The sequence below is a fragment of the Rhipicephalus sanguineus genome, chromosome 5 (genome assembly GCF_013339695.2).
Source record: "Rhipicephalus sanguineus isolate Rsan-2018 chromosome 5, BIME_Rsan_1.4, whole genome shotgun sequence".
NCBI lineage: Eukaryota > Metazoa > Arthropoda > Arachnida > Ixodida > Ixodidae > Rhipicephalus > Rhipicephalus sanguineus.
In genome coordinates, this window is record NC_051180.1 from 74,279,425 (window position 1) to 74,299,379 (window position 19,955).

A 19,955-nucleotide genomic window follows, 5' to 3' on the forward strand; every position below is an offset into this window, starting at 1 on the left:
GACGCTAGAGAAGTGTGGAAGTGGTATACACACACTCATATATGCTGAAGAGTCGCATACGTATTATATAACCAGTTGCTTACAGTTGCGTAACGATGCCAACAGCAATATGGGCGTTACCAACACCAGACGCGGTAAGCTGATATGTAGTGCTTATATTCTTCAATATTGGATAGCACGGATTCGAACAGGACAAAGAAGGAACACAGATGCACAGGACAGGCGTTACTCGCAACTAAGCTTCATTCAGGAAAGTTCCCCTGGATATACACACAACCGAGTGGCACGCGCAGGCGCACTGCACCTACGTTACATTCACAGATGCAGTTATGACAGTTGCGTTACAGCTGTTATGCTTATACTTGTCCGTTATGACGGAGAATGCATGCGCGTTTCACGAAACCGTGTGTATGTGTAGAAGGGGTCCTTGACAGTCCTTGAACAAGGTCATCATCACCGTGATCAGTGAGCACCAGCAGCTAAGCCGGACTTGGTAATCGGATCCGTTCGTGATCGCGGTTCCGAGGGGTCTAAGCGTAGTGAAGTGCGAGGTATAGCACAGCTTGTGGAAGTCCTGGGTGCCTCTTACGATGAAATGATATATGACGCCTCCTGTCCTGCACGTGGCACCAAGGTGTTTTGGTGCCCTGTCTACATTGAAGCCGTCTTTCACGCAGTATAAGGACCAGGCGTTGTTGGGTCTTGGCACATCAATGTTGAAGTCACCGGTAATGATGAGAGGCCTTGTTCGCTCGGAAGATTTATTGAAGGAAGCATTGACCCCGGTTTTTTGCGTAATCGACGTGGTCCACGTTGCGGACTACGTGAATGAGTGCATGGCAGTTGAGCGTCTTCCAGGGGTGTTCTCTCTTCAGCTTCCTCACTTTCCTTGCGTCCGCCACGGTGGTGTAGCGGTTACGGCGCTCGGCTGCTGACCCGAAGGTCGCGGGTTCGATCCCGGCCGCAGCGGTCGCATTTCGATAGATGCAAAATGCTAGATGCCTGTGTACTGTGCGATCTCGGTGCACGTTAAAGAATACCAGATGGTCAAAATTCCAGAGCCCTTTGCAACGGCGTCTCTCATAATGACATCGTGATTTTGGGACATAAAACCCCAACAATTGTTATTATTATCACTTTCCTTGCGTTTCAATGTCTGTGTTCGAGTTTACTGTGTTGGTTGAGACTTTGTATCACCTGCGGCACATAACCCACATAGAGAGAGAGTGATTCGTGAAAGAAATGAAAAGGGGCGCTATTTTCTGCCTCCCGTCGCGGGGGCACGGCTCAGCGCCCTTAGGAATGGGGAAGGGGAAGTAAAGATGATAGAAGAAAGGAAGATAGAAGGAGTGATTAGCGTGGCAAGTGTGTCTTGTCCACGAAGGCGGGAGCACGAAGCCAAAGGGCTCGTCTATAAGGTGGCGAGGTCCGCAGAAGCCGCAAACTCGAGGAAGGCTCGCAGGGCTTGCAGCTTTGAACGTGCAGGAAAGAGAAAGTCCTCCACCGTTGTGGCAGGGAGCCCGAGCAGGCGATAGCGGCGCACCATCAAGCGTCGTTCAGCGGCCAGGGCAGGGCAGGCGCAAATTATATGGTCCAAAGTTTCGTCGTCACCGCATCTGCGGCACGCAGGCGATGAGCAGCGACCCTTGGAAAACATGCGTGCCGCAGGCCAAGCACTGCCGGTCCGCAGGCGAAGCAGTAGCCACCGCTCGCGTCTCTCCAGGCCGGTCTCTGGTAGGGGTGGCGGTGGTTTGCCGCTTGCCACGCGCGTGTCAGGGTGGGCCGCTGGAAGCAGCTGCCGCAGTCGTTGCCGGGAGTAGTCCGACAGGGCTATCGCCTTGGTGACTGGGGTATGCGGGTATGGGGGTATGCGGGTGTGTGCCACACGTGATTGAGAGAAAGGGTTTCATGACGTACGCGACAGGTATTTTGCGTTATTCCTGCCATGACCAGTGAATCGTGTTCGTCATACACTGATCCCCTGCTATGCCAATTTTGGTACATTAGAAGTTATGGAGACGACCAGGAGAGCGCCCAGACGTAGGCGGCTAGATAGATAGATAGATAGATAGATAGATAGATAGATAGATAGATAGATAGATAGATAGATAGATAGATAGATAGATAGATAGATAGATAGAAACGCCCAAAGTGCCTGAGGTTCGCTAAGAAATGCTTCGCATTTAAAAGAACGGAATAAATTGGGCGTTTGCTGATGAAAACACCGCTGTCGTCTGCTCCTCAACGCTGCCAAAGGCGCGCGCTGCGTGTTCCCCCACCTCTAAGCGGCTCGCGGTTTTTTTTTTTTCCCCGTCCCTTTTTGGTTTTCCTTTCTGCGTGGCCTCCGACATTAACCGGCGGTGCACGCGCCTGCCAATCTCGGAGGCCGTGCTCCCTGCACCGTGGTTGCGGCTCTGCGCCGCAAGGCGCCGTGTCTGTCGGTACGGTATGAGTTGTGCACACTGTACCATCGGTGCATTTTATTTGTGTTATTTTTGTGATGTTATCTGGCCATCCACGGACGCCCGTTCTAACGGGAGAGTGATATTTGTTGATCCCGGCCCACATCTTGAAGCCTACATTTTAAGTCTCAAAGGCTATGCTTACTTCCGTTTGCAACGCAAAATACGTCATGGCCGCCATGATTTGTACAAAAAAATCATTACGTTTGTAAAAACTTAGTACAGTTACTTCTAAATTACAATGAGCGGCAATATAAAGCATGAATTTGTACATAATCTTTCCCTAAGTTCTGACCATGGTTGTGACACGCGTCGACGTCGTCCCCATCACCGCCATCGCCATCACGTTTTCTTTCGCACATGTACGCACATTGCGTACGTACATGTTTGTTTGGACCAGTCGTGGTTGGGTCTTGAGGTTTGGTCCTGCCAGGGCCAACGCTGCCAGCAGCGACGTTTGTCCGCCGCTTTTTATCTGACGTATGTGCACTTACGTTGACCGCTGTTGGGTGTTGTGTGGTGGATGTTCTCTGGCTGTGTCGCGTGCAACAAGAACAGTAGAAGATTTTCTGAACTCCGGTCGCCTCGGCAGTGGGCCATTGGCCAGCAAAGGTACGTACTACTTACGCTCTCTTATGCTTTCCTTTAGTGAATAAGGCCGTTGTGTAATGCGTGAATGGAGGTTTTTGTTTCTTTTCGCAGTTGCGTGTTCCTAAACCCATAGCTCATACCGTGTCGTCTGGCATGGACGTAGACCACTGTTGGGTACTGTGTCGCGTACAGCAAGAACCCTGTCCGCCCCGGCAGTGGGCCATTGGCCAGCAAAGGTACGTTCTCTTATGGTTTCCTTTAGTGAATAAGGCCGTTGTGTAATGCGTGAATAAAGGTTTTTTGTTTATTTTCGCAGTCGCGTTTTCCCAAACGCACAGTTCTGTATCGCCGTGCATGCCTCGGTGATATCGACATCATTACTTCTGCTTCGTTTCCTTGATGTAATTACGGTCCCTAGAATATGTAATGGTTTGTAGCTGCCAGAATAGCCATGATAAGCTTAGTTTAGCCTGCCCTTTTGTAGTACTGTGCATTTGTTAGCGTTGTTTTTCGTGGTATGTCGCAGCTGTAGTTCTGTTTTTTATTTGTTTAGCTGTGTGCGCTTGCTTGTTGTCTCTTTCCCTAGCATGCCAAAGCTTAGTTGGAATAAGCGCCATGCTCAAATCAGCCAATGGCGGAACTGTGCACATACACGCTATGATTTGTGGACTAACACATCATTTGTCGAGAGAAGAGGGAGCAATGTTTAGGTGACTGAGAATTTATTGTACAATCCAGGGATCGTGCTGCGATATATTTGGCTTGTGTGTTCTCGGGAGCCTCGACTACCTATTGGCAGCGCTTTCTGACCATGCTCAAAAAGTGTTGCGGGTCCCCTGCAAGGTAGCGATACCGGCTAGGTGAACTGATTAGCTCCTATATTGAAAATTAGAAAATGGGAAAAGTACAGTTTGCCTTCATAGAATGGGGAAATTCTCTTGCAGTTCATTGCAGTCAGTGATCCAGTTCCTTAATTCGCTCCTGAATACTGCTTGATCGCGTGCTTATTCAAAGGCTGTTACCTAAACAATCTACACGGACCTCATCGAGGTTGTGTGAAAGCTAGTATTTGGAAATCTATATATATATATATATATATATATATATATATATATATATATATATATATATATATATATATATATATATATATAGTCTTGCAGAGAAAACGAGCCCTAAAAGTAATCGTCTGTCCTATATATATATAATACAGCGTTTGTAGCCGTATTTAGTGCATAACACACCTTTCCTTTCATGTTAGCAGTTTTAATAAAAGCAGCGCTTCATTGTTTGCACCTGATTGGGAACTAATGCATCACACACAAGGCTTAGTCGTGTCCAGTATGAATGTTCTCAAGCTTGCAAGAAATGTTCTCCGTCACCATTTAATGATGATGACACCATACCTGACACCCTTGATGGAAGGCCGTTTGTAGCAGGTTTCAGCTTTGTACTTGACTCTTCACTGCAGTTAATGCCCTGACTCATTTTATCCTGGAGAAAAGACATATTACATTGGATAATAATTAACTTTCACCTCCTCCAGTTAATTACTTAGGTGTCATGTTTTTTTTAAAGAATTTAATCTACTTTTCTTGAAGCAGTGCGCCTTCATGTCACATTTTTTGGGGGAAAGACCGACAGTCTCTGCGTATCTTAATACTTTTTCAATTTACGATAGTTTTGGGTGCCCTCTCAAAGTCATAGAATTGGGGCTCCATTGATGTGTTTTGCAAGATAGCCATTTTAAGGCATAAAATAGAAAGAGCAATGCGACAAGTTTCTCTGGTTCAAGCAGTTTCATGAACTCTCGATTCCTTTACTGTACCGGCTTTATTTTTTTTTACCTTCCTTTCTACTTGAATCCAGGCACACAGCGATCGGACTGAGCATATCAAGTAGCCCCTCCTGTGACCCACAAGACCACACTCATTCGGCCGAGGAGGCTGTCTGGACTTATGTTGGGACTGCTGGCAGACAGTTTGTTTTTTCTGGACTTATGTTGGGACTGCTGGTGGACAGTTTCGGTTTTAGTCTTCAGCTGGTGCACAGTTCACTTTTATCACACCGCCTCATTTCTTTTGAGTGTATCTGCGTTCTGTAGACATTTAGCCTGTGTTCTTACACGTTGAGAGTACTCCTATGGTTTACAGCATTGCTTTGCTCATGTAAACTTTTGTGATACTGGCTTGTTGCTTTCGACTCACTTCATTCTCTTGTCATTTCGCCAGTATTGAAACACTCTTATGATTGTATGTGCAGTAATCTTTCAGGGCAATGCATTGTACTCATTGTGTGTAACAAAACATTGCAATAGCCTGAGAAGAGTATTGCACATTTGATGTGTTATCAGATGTGTTATATACCTAAAAGAAACAATGTGAGGTATGCAGCGCGCTCTCCATAGAAGGCAGTACAATACACGAGGGTAGCGATGCGGGCTTGTTGGTCTGTCATGGTTCTTGGATGTGGGCGCGAAAAGACAAGGACGAAGGGAGGAAGACACACACACTGGCGCTACTGACAACAAACGTGTCTTCCTCCCTTCGTCCTTGTCTTTTCGCGCCCACATCCAAGAACCAGTACAATACAACTGCTCTTTTATGCCGAGACACCTACACCTACTTCCAAAATCATAAATACTAAAATTTACAAAATAGTGATTCGCAACAGTTACTTTCAGGTTACAACAGTACATATAGCGAGCACTCAAGTGAGCGAAAAGTATTGTGGCCTACAGTCTGTCGAGCGTTCGTTTTTGAGAGCCATAATTAGTGCACCTCACAAGCCGCTAGACGTCATGTGGATGCGAGTTTAAGGAATGAACATCTTTTAATATGTACTGATGGGCTAGTTGGTGAGCCATGATTTTCGAATAGGCAGCTCACAAAAGGGCAACAAATACGCACACATAAGACTCAAACACAAGCGCTGTCAGCGCTTGTGTTTGCGTCTTTTATGTGTGCATATTTGTTGCCCTTTTGTGTGCTGCCTATTCGGAAAACATCTTTTAAATGTACAGAACATCCAGCCTTAATATCCATACAACGTACTGAGAGCGTGATCTGGGTGCATTTTAGATGATCTATAGTACATCCGTGAAATGTCATGTGGAGAAATGTAGATATCCAGAAGATGTACTGAATATCCCGAGACTAGCATTCTATGGATATCTAATGGACATTCGTGGTCTACTGGGCTGTTTGCTGTCCGCCGGCCTAGCTTCTCCCGCAGGTGGCGCTGCCGGCGCCACCGCGCTAACCCTAACCCGCGCACGCACAGCGCCACTGGTTGCTCGGCGGCCGTTTAACCTAACTGCGGCCTATCCGCCAGACGCGCGTGCGCCATGATGCGCAAAACGGCATTACAGGGGGTGATAGCACCCCCACATCCCAACAATAAATCAACACATATCCAGGTAAAAAAAAAACTGAAAACAAACAGCTACACATGCTCTACAACAGAAGACAACACATGTGGCGTAAATGTCCTCAAAGAATGTCCGTGCACCGCGACACCGCTGCACTGGCTTGACGACATGGCCTCAGTACCGGAACCGCAAAGGTAACGTGGCCGTCGGCGCGAGAGAGCGTTGCTCGCGCCGACACTCTTCCGATAGCGGGTAGCACTCACGAGTGCTCAGGTCACAGGCAAGTCCATTGGCCGAGATGGCTCGACCACATTCCTGGCCAGTGGCGAGGACGATGTGCAGAAGACAGCCAACCGTGGATTACGTCACTCCTGCTGCGTACTTTCAGAACACACGACGTAGGACAAAGGGAAGGGAGCCACGAGCGCATCACCCACTTGGTACGATGTTCAGTACGGCTATAGCAAAGACATCGGCGGTGACTGAGACGCCAAATTCAAGTGAACAAAGGTCGCTTCTCTTAATTTAATTGTGCAACGCACGCTAATATGAGGGAAGCAGAGTGCAACACCTCAACGCCACGATCCAACGGGTTGTGTCCCACGTGCGACAGGCAGCTCCGCAGCCTAACGAGTCGCTCGACAGCAACCGGCATCCAACAAGCACCCCGCACAGGCGCAGAAGAGGCAGCCGCGAGGAGACATCAGCTCTTGAGGTGGCCCTACGCGCTCGCTGTACACAGCAGCTTCCCGAGCGATCAACGCCCACCGTCCCGGAGGGTGCCACGACGTCGAGGCGTCGAGCCGCAATACCAGCAGCAACGTCACCCGGGGCCCCTGGCCACCCGGCTACCCAAGCCGCGACTCCCAGAGTCAAAGGGACAGAGGAAACTATTTACAGAAAACTCGGACCACCTACGAGGCTTCCGTACACTCTAAGCACGGTAACGTTTACTAAAGGTGCACATTTTCACAAATTTGTGTACTTATAAAATAGAAGTTATCTAGTAACTTTTAGTACCCGTTCATAGTATCGAGCATTCTCACGTAAAAATAGAGTTACGTTGTACAGTACACGGTATACTGTTTACACAAAACGGCTTGCAGGAGATTTTATACGGCCACATCACGTAAAAATAGAGGTTACGTTGTACAGTACACGGTATACTGTTTACACAAAACGGCTTGCAGGAGATTATATGCGGCCACATCACGTAAAAATAGAGGTTACGTTGTACAGTACACGGTATAGTGTTTACACAAAACGGCTTGCAGCAGATTTTATACGGCCACCGCTCTGCGCCTCTTCTTTCATTCGCTCTTCTTTCTTCGACGCATTCCACGAGGTTACGCTCATCACATGCTTGGATCAGCCAGTTGTGCCACAGCAACGGAAGCACAGCCTTCCACTCTTACGCACTTCGTGCTGCGCGTGCCTCGTGTTTTTTCCGAGCTTCCTTCTGCGGCTTTAATACACCGTCTATATACGTACGCTCGAAAATGCGAACCTTTGCGGAAGGTGTCACATGGAACGTGCTTTTAAATGCGAATGCATTTCTTAGTCGGGGCATGTCAGGCGTCTGTCGGTGTCCGCGCGCCGGCAGGTGTTACCTCTCCGCTCTCACTCCCTCTCCCATAGCAACAGCTGCGGGCGCGCGCGCTTATCCTCGCCCTTAGCAACCGGAGCAGGTGGTGCGGACGGAGTAGCGGAGGGTGAGTGGAGAGGAGGAGCGCGCTCTGGCGTGTGAGGGCGATCGCATCGCGGGAGCTCGGCGGAGCTCCCGCGTGTGCAAGCGGCGGCGCGCGCTCGGCAGTTTACGCAGCCCGACGCCCGTTTCAAGCGCGACTTCGAGGACCACAGCTTTGGTCACAGCTGCAAGGTTTGCGATCGGTTGTGGTTCCACAGCAACCTGAGCGTGATAGGGAACATCAAGAAGGACTCGAGTCGTTTGAACGCGCTTCGGGTTCTTTGGAACAAGTTTGGAAGACGAGGCCCCGACGACGAGAACGGCGACACCATCATCGCCGTCTGTGACGACAACCCTCGTCTGGCGCCGTTTAAGTCGTACCTGGTGTGTGCCTCCTTAATTTACGCCATTAAAATTACTACGCCGTATACTCTCGGCGCAAGAAATGCATTCGCATTTCCTCACGATTCCCTTCGGGGAGGCGGGGGCATTTTTTTAGAACACATGCGACGGCGCATTGTAATAATTCAAGTGCATGACTGCTTATAGAACGTGACAATTGCGGTGACCGAGACCGAACGCGTCACCTTCGCCCATTAGAAGAGGCAGCTAACAAAACATTCGCATATTCGAGGCAACTTGGAGTTAGCATGCACTACAGTAATGATGAACCGCGATTATTATTAAAATGTGGTCGACCCGTCAATATCAACGAAGACCAGAGATTTTATAACAGTACCATGATATACGTGTCAGGCAATCCTCTCTCGGTCCAACTTCTATGCAGTTTAAGCAGGTTGGCCTGATTATAATACATCAATTTTTCCTGTCAATTCAATTTTTCAATTTTTTCCTGTCCGTGCAATTTCATTGTGTGATTCGTGCTTATCAAACTATGTGTTATCTGATAATAAATACCAGCCGTCTATTTGTTATAGGGCTATTTGCCATTTTGTTCACCTTCAAATATGGGATCAGCATTGGAAACGTGGACACTGACAAAATGGGAAGTTGACAAAGCAGGGAAGCTGCTGAAGGCGGTAAAGAAGTCCGCGGAGAATTAACACTGCTCCTCACGGCGTTGAGTATATTCAAAATTGATATACAGACACTCGTCATACGCCACGTTAAGTTAGTTTTACGTACTTTTCGCAAAACCCAAACAAATGTCTGAAATCATCGCGTAATAAGTAGCTGGCTGGTACGTTTGTATATATTATATACGAATGCTGAATGATAATATCAGAAAAACACGCAGTAAATGTAAATGTATGCATGCGCAAAACATACAATAATACCAAGAGCGCATATCAAGAGCCGGAACGCGGTTTTCTCGAGAGATGCAAATTGTAATGCTTAAGCATCTACGTAATTGGATCGAGAGAGGATACTTGTCTGACACACATGGCACAACTCATGATTAAGAATATCTGTCAATCACCTGCTCTTCTTTATTATCGTTTTAGTGGCAGACCACATTTGAACGACGCGATGCTTGTGGGCGAAGGTGTGACGTTATGATGCGTGCAAGCTCTAAGCCAACTCCAAAGAAAATTGCTTTGTGTTTTTTCTTGCGATTAGGGAAGCGTACATCTCTTGCCACGGACACCAAAATTGTCGTGCTCTAAGCAGACATGCATGTGCCAGATTTATTGCAAAGCTCCAGCGTGTGTATTCAGGAAAGGGCAGGTCATATGACACCTCCGTGAAAGTTCTCATCACTCTGTGTACATATTTGTACGCTGCATGATAAAGCCGCAGAAAGAAGTACGAAAGATTAGGCGTGCACAGAAAGAAGCACTAAAGGAAGCGCCACGCTTCTCTTGCTAGACGACACTTGGCTGGGCCGATCATGCGCGGTGCGAGTAGTCCGAAATGAGTCGCAGAAAGAAGATCGAAAGAAAAAAGAGGCACATACCCTTTGTTAGGCGACACCTGGGTCGGTGGACCACGGGTAGAGCGGTCATACTGAGTGGATCCCCCTGAAAATAATACGTGATTAGCGTCGTGCTACTTCTTAAGTACTCTAATGTGTGCGGCATACCATAACTGCTGGCACTTTGCACATAAGCAGGACAGATGAAACCCAGAGGGCAGCCAAAAAGAGGGGGATTGTCAGTCCTTTACTTTTGTCGCTCGGGTTTTGCGAGCTCAGAAGACATTTTCTGAAGAAAAAAAAACATGCACTAATCGAAAAGAATCCACATTTCATTGCTTCATACCTCAAAAGCAGAATACGTCAAAGTTAGCGTGACAGTCATCAATACACATAAGTTTATTGATTTATAGCTTCAGGGACTTGTATAGCTGATAGAAGACCGCAGGTATTCAAAGCGTTTCTCCTTGTTTTCGCCTGTGGTTGGTACAAATTTACAGGAGCAGGTGGTCAGGATCTGCAGTCAAACCCTCTCTTGCTGCACGCACGCATGTTTCATCAGTCAACATGTCAGTTGCTGATTCCGCAATCGCCTCGCTGGACAGTCGATCCTAAAAGGAGAGGACCGTTATTCTACACTATTCCAACGGTTACTGCCACTTTGCACACAACTGCCGATAACATGTAATGTGAGACACATACTCCAACACCTACCCCCCCCCCCCCCCAAAAAAAAAAAGAAAGAAGGGTGTTACTTGACCAATACATAAGCGTTCCTCAAATCTACTATCCTGTGCAATACGTTTATCGGAAAACAAAAATCTTATTTGAAAACGCACGTTATTCCAAAATGCAATTTACATCTGTTTAGCACAAGAGTCAGCAATACAATAATGTAAGTGACAGTTTAGTAGCAGAAACACGACAGCAGGTGATTAGAAACAGAAACATTAAATTTACATTTTTCAGTGACCATACTTGGCATTTCACGTGGAACTTGAATATGCTCGTTTTCCTCAAGGGGCATATTCCACTTGACAGTTCATAACCTCGGCTGCACCGAACTTAAGGCATATCGGCGTGTGGAAGTTTCCAAGCTGCCTGATAGGAGATCATCCCAGCATGCCTTGGGCGGGATGTATGCTGTAAACAGTTCCAACGCGACACATTTAATATGGCGCGAAAAAAAAATCATTTGTGTTGTCTACGTACCTTTAAACATTCCGGCTTCGACAGTTAAATCACATGTATACTGATTCATTTTTTCTAACCACAATGACACGTTGCTTGCACCCTTGAACAGAACGAGAACACAAAAAAGTTATCTCAGTGCCAGAGAACAAATTTTTATCGCCAAGGAACTAAGGACATCGAATGACATACCAACCACACTGACTACGTCTCCCTTTGAACTCCTACGTTGCACGATTGCTGGCATTCGTGCTATCTGAAAAATCGTTAAGCCACAGCGTGTCGCTTATTGCGTAACATATTCTTAGCTGCCCCGTTTCGATAGCGAAGCATTTAGACGTAATCGAGCGACGCAGAGCAAATACTGCCGGCAACAATGCGTAAAAGCATGGCAATTTATATTTCTGACTCGACCCAACTCTTACAGCAGCGTATGAGCATGAATTATCTGAATTTTAAATGCCGTACATTGTGATCTGTATGAGTGCAACTATGGAATGAAGACGACTTCAGCATATATTTGTGGTAAGGTTTCAAGTTAGGTCAAGACGCAGAAGTTTGAAGTCTGACGGAAGCCCGTCTGGTTGGGTTGATACGTGGTGACGTTGAAAACCCGAAGCACTGAGCCGACTAAAGCAAAAAGCACACACACACGTACACACGCACACGCACGCGCGCACACACACGGGAGCACACACGCACGCGCGAGCACACACGCGAGCAAACACACACACACGTGCGAGCGCAAACATACACGCGAGCACACACACACGCACGCGCGAGCGCACACACACACGCGGGCACACACGCGCACGAGCACACACGCACGAGCGAGCACACACATACGCACGCGCGCACGAGCACACACGTGAGCAAACACACGCGCGCACACACACACACACACACGCACGCACGCGCGATCACACACGCAAGCAAACACACACACGCAGGCGCGAGCACACACACACGCTAGCACACACGCGCACGAGCACACACGCGGGCAAACACACATACACGCACGCGCGAGCACATACACACACGCGCGCACGAGCACACACGCGAGCAAACACACGCGCGCACACGCATACACGCACGCGCGAGCATACACACACACACGTACGCACGCACACACACGGAGTGGTCGGTATCAAGAGCGACTCGAGACAAAGACGTCGTGACAGTCATTTTTCTCTAGCGCGAGCACGTGCCTTCCCCCAGTCGATTGCGTGTCCCCTGAAACGTGCTCAGCCAAAGCACTGGATTTAACAATTCATTTTTTTCACGTCTTAAACGTCCTTTTGTGTGTGTGTGTGTGTGTGTGTGTGTGTGTGTGTGTGTGTGTGTGTGTGTGTATTAAATGTTTACTTCGGCCGCCGCAGTGCCTCGGGTTTGGTACATTCAGCTACACACGGAAGGATGCTGTGATTTCATTTAAGACACTTGAAACTACACTTAAAACGCACTCTTAACGCCATTTCATTGTCTTTCGTGTACTTATAGCTTTATTCATTTCGGTAGCGCGAACAATTAAAGACAAGAGAGGACACGTAGACAGGACGGGCGCTAGACATCAACTGACTTTACTGAAAAGAAACACACCAAAACCCGTTGCACAGGCGCGACGCGCTACATCACTCTACGAGGGCTTTTTTTTTTAATGTGTCTAATTTTCTGTGCGCTACCGAAATGAACACCAGTGATCACAACCAACTAGCCCGCATTACCGCCTTAAACCCTCACTCGTCCACTTAAAACAACCGCAGCAGAGTTTGAAGCATGGCGAAAAGTTGAATTACGAAATATCATGTACCGGTGACAAGGACATGACAAACAGCCCAGACTGCCATTGACAGGAGCGAGTTACTGCGCACGCAGAGCTCGTCTGGGCAAAGCTGATCTGGGGCACTTTGTTTATGCCGCCTACAGTATTTCACACCGCGATTGCACCCTTCATCGAGCGTGTTGAAGGTATCAAGACGGCGACAGCAAGAAGGGTTAAACTTCTGTCCTTCATCTCTTCTCACACAAACGTGTATGATAACGAACGATCTTAGTCGTATGTTTGATAATATACGCCCAAACATACATCTTGCAATGTCAAACGCAGAGCAAATACTGCCAATAACAATGCATTACATAAAAATATGACACCATTTATTTAAAACAGAAAAGTATGACACGATTACATAAAAGTATGACACGACCCATCTCGTACAGTAGCGTAAGCATGAGCATGAATTCAGGTAAACACGCGACATAAGTACATATACACAAGCAAATAACGTACTGAAGAGAGAATATTGCTTACCTGCAAATCACATTTACTACTGTCTTCGCGCAACGTAACAACGGATGCAATCCGCTCGACAATTGCCAATCTCAAGCGAAGAATCAGCAATGCAGCTCGTCGCAACGGCCGCGCAGCCCACTAAATCTGCCCGTTGCAATGCCTCGAGGCTGATTTGCGGCGGATCGCGCACGTATCACTTGCGTGCTGTATCACTAGTTACACGCCACTCACGTACACAACACGATTAGACCACGCACGTCAACAAAGCGCAGGGCGTAAAACCTGGTTAAATCGATGAAACAAAGAGCAGCACTGCACAAACGCGACTTCAACAACCGCACTAGAGTGTAAAATATTCTAGTACACTCTAACCGCACCAACCGCCTCGCATTCAAATGCTCTTCCCGGCATACACCTCAAGCTGTGCAAAGCCTAGGAGAGATGACACCGTCCCTGGTTCGATAAAGTTGAAGCGGCGCCTCGAGGACGCCACATTTGTTACTCACCGCGAGCTCATACATCTCTCTACGCAGCCTCTCTACTGGAGCGGCCGTCCCACGCTGTTTTGTGAACTCAGCGGCATCTTTTTCTCCCGTGTTGGCGAATTGATGACGGTTAAGCGTGTTTGGTGCTATGTTGACCCGAGACGTTTGCTGAACTTTGCGATGCGTTAATTATAACGCGAAAGAAAAGAGAAACAAACTAGACAACACGACAGCGAAATTCGAATAAATTGTATTGCGAGTCTCGGAAAAATATTTTTCTCGCGCCATGGGATGGTTCTTCGATCGCATCGTCAGTTTAATTTGGTCGGTTGTCGTGTGCTCACAGTACTTTATCTTGTCGCCATATGCGAAGCTTCCCGGAGGCAAATTAATTACTTCTGCGGCTTAAAAGCAAAATATATATAACAGCTACCTAATAAGTTGTTTAGCACAAACATTTGACCAATATACGATAGTTTTTCGTTCTTGTGTTTCTGCCAATGTCTGTGCAGATTATGTCACTTCATAAATTACGGGTTTTGGAAGCGGGCTCACCTTATTGAACTCCAGTTTTAGTTCATACCCCAACATCGCTTGCCTCAGTATGCCGCAATGTAAAATCGCTGCTTCTGTGATTTGCTTTTCTGCTGTCAAGACCCGTTCTGTGTGTACATCATCCGCAGTTCAATAGATAAAGCCAGCTTTGAACAAGACACATCGCGATGCGACACATTGATCAATAAACTTCCACTCCATAGTGTAGGTCCCCTGACGGATGAGTCATTACGCTTTTATAAGTTACAATCTAAAGGTTACAATGCTCATCGCGGTGCTTTAGCTTTTAACTTGGCACGCTACTGTCGATGTAACCTTTATGAGAGAGGAAAATGAAGAAAACACAAAGATAAAATTGCTGTAACAGCCATGTAACTTATAAATTATAGGTTACATGTCTTTTTATGCTGTCGTAAACGTTACCGTGATTAGAGTGTACTCACTCGCTTCGGGCTTGCCTACAATCCACGTTCTCTACACTCTAAGCACGGTAACGTTTACTAAAGGTGCACATTTTCACAAATTTGTGTACTTATAAAATAGAAGTTATCTAGTAACCTTTAGTACCCGTTCACAGTATCGAGCATTCTCACGTAAAAATAGAGGTTACGTTGTACAGTACACGGTATACTGTTTACACAAAACGGCTTGCAGGAGATTTTATACAGCCACATCACGTAAAAATAGAGGTTACGTTATACAGTACACGGTATAGTGTTTACACAAAACGGCTTGCAGGAGATTTTATACGGCCACATCACGTAAAAATAGAGGTTACGTTGTACAGTACACGGTATACTGTTTACACAAAACGGCTTGCAGGAGATTTTATACGGCCACATCACGTAAAAATAGAGGTTACGTTGTACAGTACACGGTATAGTGTTTACACAAAACGGCTTCCAGGAGATTTTATACGGCCACATCACGTAAAAATAGAGGTTACGTTGTACAGTACACGGTATACTGTTTACACAAAACGGCTTGCAGGAGATTTTATACGGCCACATCACGTAAAAATAGAGGTTACGTTGTACAGTACACGGTATAGTGTTTACACAAAACGGCTTGCAGGAGATTTTATACGGCCACATCACGTAAAAATAGAGGTTACGTTGTACAGTACACGGTATAGTGTTTACACAAAATGGCTTGCAGGAGATTTTATACGGCCACATCACGTAAAAATAGAGGTTACGTTGTACAGTACACGGTATACTGTTTACACAAAACGGCTTGCAGGAGATTTTATACGGCCACATCACGTAAAAATAGAGGTTACGTTGTACAGTACACGGTATACTGTTTACACAAAACGGCTTGCAGGAGATTTTATACGGCCACATCACGTAAAAATAGAGGTTACGTTGTACAGTACACGGTATAGTGTTTACACAAAACGGCTTGCAGGAGATTTTATACGGCCACACCACGTAAAAATAGAGGTTACGTTGTACAGTACACGGTATACTGTTTACACAAAACGGCTTGCAGGAGATTTTATACGGCCACATCACGTAAAAATAGAGGTTACGTTGTACAGTACACGGTATACTGTTTACACAAAACGGCTTGCAGGAGATTTTATACGGCCACCGCTCTGCGCCTCTTCTTTCCTTCGCTCTTCTTTCTTCGACGCATTCCAGGAGGTTACGCTCATCACATGGATCAGCCAGTTGTGCCACAGCAACGGAAGCACAACCTTCCACTCTTTCGCACTTCGTGCTGCGCATGCCTCGTGTTTTTTCCGCGCTTCCTTGTGCGGTTTTAATACACCGTCCATATACGTACGCTAAGAAATGCGAACCTTTGCGGAAGGTGTCACATGGAAGGTGCTTCTCGGAAGACACGCGATGGCGCATTGTAATAAATCAAGTGCATGACTGCTTATAGAACGTGACAATTGCGGTGACGGAGGCCAAACGCGTCGCCTTCGCTCATTAGAAGAGGCAGCTAACAAAGCATTCGCATATTCGAGGCGACTTGGAGTTAGCATGCACTACAGCATGATGAACCGCGATTATTATTAAAATGTGGTCGACCTGTCAATATCAGTGAAGACCAGAGATTTTATAACAGTATCATGGTATACGTGTCAGGCCATCCTCTCTTGGTCCAACTTCTATGCAGTTTAAGCATAGGCTGGCGTGATTATAACACTTCAATTATTTTTCTACTGCTCGTGCACTTTCATTGACTGTGTGATTCGTGCTTATCAAACTGTGTCTTATCCGATAATAAATACCAGCCGTCTATTTGTTATAGGGCTATTTGCCATTTTGTTCACCTTGAAATATGGGATCAGCATTGGAAACGTGGGTACTGACAAAATGGGAAGTTGACAAAGCAGGGAAGCTGCTGAAGGCGGTAAAGAAGTGCGCGGAGAATTAACACTGCTCCTCACGGCGTAGAGTATATTCAAAATTGATATACAGACCACTCGCCATACGCCACGTTAAGTCAGTTTTACGTACTTCTCGCAAAACCCAAAGAAATGTCTGAAATCATCGCGTAATAAGTAGCTGGCTGGTACGTTTGTGTATAATATATACGAATGCTGAATGATATTATCAGAAAAACACGCAGTAAATGCAAATGTATGCATACGCAAAACATACAATAATACCAAGAGCGCATATCAAGAGCCGGAACGCGGTTTTCTCGAGAGATGCAAATTGTAATGCTTAAGCATCTACGTAATTGGATCAAGAGAGGATACTTGTCTGATACACATGGCACAACTCATTATTAAAAATATCTGTCAACCACCTGCTCTTCTTAATGATCGTTTTAGTGGCAGACCGCATTTGAACGACGCGATGCTTGTGGGCGAAGGTGTGACGTTATGATGCATGCAAGCTCTAAGCCGACTCCAAAGGAAATTGTTTTGTGTTTTTCTTGCGATTAGGGAAGCGTACATCTCTTGCCACGGACACCGCAACTGTCGTGATCTATGCAGACATGTACCAGAATTATTCCAAAGCTCCAACGTGTGTATTCAGAACAGGGGAGGTCATATGACACCGCCGTGAAAGTTCTCATTACTCTGTGTACATATTTGTACGCTGCATAATAAAGCCGCAGAAAGAAGTACAAAAGATTAGGCGTGCACAGAAAGAAGCCCTAAAGGAAGAGCCACGCTTCTCTTGCTATAGACGACACTTGGCTGGGCCGACCATGCGTGTAGCGAGTGGTCCGAAATGTGTCGCAGAAAGAAGATCGAAAGAAAAAAAGAGGCACATACCCTTTGTTAAGCGACATATGGGTGGGTGGATGGGTGGGTGGGTGGGCCACGGGTAGAGCTGTTATACTGAGTGGAGCCCCCTGCAAATAATACGTGATCAGCGTCGTGCTTGTCCTTAAGTACACTATTGTGTGCGGCATAGCATAAATGCTGGTACTGCAGGACAGCTGAAACCCAGAGGGCAGCCAAAAAGAGGGTGATTGTCATTCCTTTACTTTTGTTGCTCGGGTTGTGCGTGCTCACAAGAAATTTTCTGAAGAAAAAAAACATGCACCATTCGAAAAGAATTCATATTTCATTGCTTTATACCTTCAAAGCAGAATACATCAAAGTTTATTGATTTATAGCTTCAGGGACTTGTCTAGCTGATAGAAGACCGCAGGTATTCAAAGCGTTTCTTCTTGTTTTCGCCTGTGGTTGGTACAAATTTACAGGAGCAGGTGGTCAGGATCTGCAGTCAAACCCTCTCTTGCTGCACGCACCATCAGGTTTCATCAGTCAATATGTCAGTTGCTGATTCCGCAATCTCCTCGCTGAACAGTCGATACTAAAAGGAGAGGACCGTTATTTTGCACTATTCCAACGGTTACTGCCACTTTGCACACAACTGCCAATAGCACGTAATGTGAGACACATACTCCAACCCCCCCCCCCCCCCCCAAAAAAAAAAGAAAGGTGTTACTTGACCAATACATAAGCGTTCCTCAAATCTACTACCCTGTGCAATACGTTTATCGGAAAACAAAAATCTTATTTGAAAACGCACGTTAATCCCAAATGCAATTTACTTCTGTTTAGCACAAGAGTCAGCGATACAATAATGTAAGTAACAGTTTAGTAGCAGAAACACGACAGCAGGTGATTAGAAACAGAAACATTGCAATTTACATTTTTCAGTGACCATACTTGGCATTTCACGTGGAACTTGAATATGCTCGTACCTAATTGTTTTCCTCAAGGGGCATATTCCACTTGACAGTTCATAACCTCGGCTGCACCGAACGTAAGGCATATCGGCGTCTGGAAGTTTCCAAGCTGCCTGATATGAGATCATGCCAGCATGCCTTGGGCGGGATGTATGCTGTAAACATTTCCAATGCAACACATTTAATATGGCGGGAAAAAATCATTTGTGTTGTCTACGTACCTTTAAACATTCCGGCTTTGACAGTTAAATCACACGTATACTGATTCATTTTTTCTAACCACAATGACACGTTGCTTGCACCCTAGAACAGAACGAGAACACAAAAAAAGTTATCTCAGTGCCAGGGAACAAATTTTTATCGCCAAGGAACTAAGGACATCGAAAGACATACCAACCACACTGACCATGTCCTCCTTTGAACTCCTACGTCGCACAATTGCTGGCATTCGTGCTATCTGAAAAATCGTTAAGCCACAGCGTATCGCTTATCGCGTAACATATTCTCAGCTGTCCCGTTTTGATAGCGAAGCAGTTAGACGTAATCGAGCGACGCAGAGCAAATACTGCCGGCAACAATGCGTAAAAGCATGACAATTTATTTTTCTGACTCGACCCAACTCTTACAGCAGCGTATGAGCATGAATTATCTGAATTTTGAATGCCGTACATTGTGATCTGTATGAGTGCAACTATGGAATGAAGATGACTTCAGCATATATTTGTGGTAAGGTTTCAAGTTAGGTCAAGACGCAGAAGTTTGAAGTCTGACGGAAGCCCGTCTGGTTGGGTCGATACGTGGTGACGTTGAAAACCCGAGGCACTGAGCTTACTAAAGCAAAAATCACACACACACATACACACACACACGCACGCGCACACACACGCGCACACACGCACGTGCGCACACACGCGAGCACACACGCGCACGAGCACACACGCACGCGCGAGCACACACACACACACACGCGCGCGCGCACGAGCACACACGCGAGCAAACACACGCGCTCGCACACACACACACGCGCGAGCACACACACACGCGAGCAAACACACGCGCACGAGCACACACGCACGCGCGAGCGCAAACGCACACACGCGAGCACACACACACACACGCGCGAGCGCGAGCACACACACACACGCACGCGCGAGCGCATACACACACGCGCGCACGAGCACACACGCACGCGCGAGCACACACACGCGCACGAGCACACACACACACACGTACGCACTCACACACACGGAGTAGTCGGTATCAAGAGCGACTCGAGAT